Here is a 542-nt window from a genome sequence, read left to right on the forward strand (position 1 = left end):
AGCGTGAGCCCCTTATCTCAGGACCACAGCAGGAAGGGCCCAGGCATTTCCTCCAGCCTGGCTGGATCTGCAGGGTGTGTGGCAGGGTGTGCGGCCGGGGGACACAGGACATAGAAAACCGGTGCGGGTTTTACCAAGCCCCATCCCTCCCAGGGCCAGCTTTGCGGATGCGGAGCCCAGGCACTTACCGTCCCAAAGGGGTGCCTCAGTTCAGCTGCCCGGGGGACACAGGACATAGAAAACCGGTGCGGGTTTTACCAAGCCCCATCCCTCCCAGGGCCAGCTTTGCGGATGCGGAGCCCAGGCACTTACCGTCCCAAAGGGGTGCCTCAGTTCAGCTGCCCCGGAGCAGTGGTGACGGGCACAAGATGGCTGTGGGGGGCATTGTCCTGAGCGGGAGGGAGACAGTCGCAGCTCGGCCCCATTCATGCCAGCCCCCCCCCGGGGGGGGCAAGGGGGGCCAAGGGCCTGGCGACCGGGCTCCACCACAGCTGGCGGCTTTGTCAATGGTGGCCGGCCCAGGCAGCGCTGGCTCCACCCCC

General features: G+C 66.6%; 1 long non-coding RNA gene across 1 annotated transcript in view; it reads right to left on the bottom strand.

Moving 5' to 3' along the window:
• LOC106733654 (uncharacterized) overlaps positions 1–542 on the bottom strand; it is a 1,887-nt gene that overhangs the window by 351 nt on the left and 994 nt on the right. The window contains exon 2 of the long non-coding RNA XR_001369611.2: positions 313–389. This is a non-coding gene — a long non-coding RNA (uncharacterized LOC106733654). The remainder of the gene's footprint in view (positions 1–312; positions 390–542) is intronic.

Source organism: Tupaia chinensis, unplaced genomic scaffold, assembly GCF_000334495.1.
Source record: "Tupaia chinensis unplaced genomic scaffold, TupChi_1.0 Scaffold144326_1, whole genome shotgun sequence".
Taxonomy (NCBI): Eukaryota; Metazoa; Chordata; class Mammalia; order Scandentia; family Tupaiidae; genus Tupaia; species Tupaia belangeri.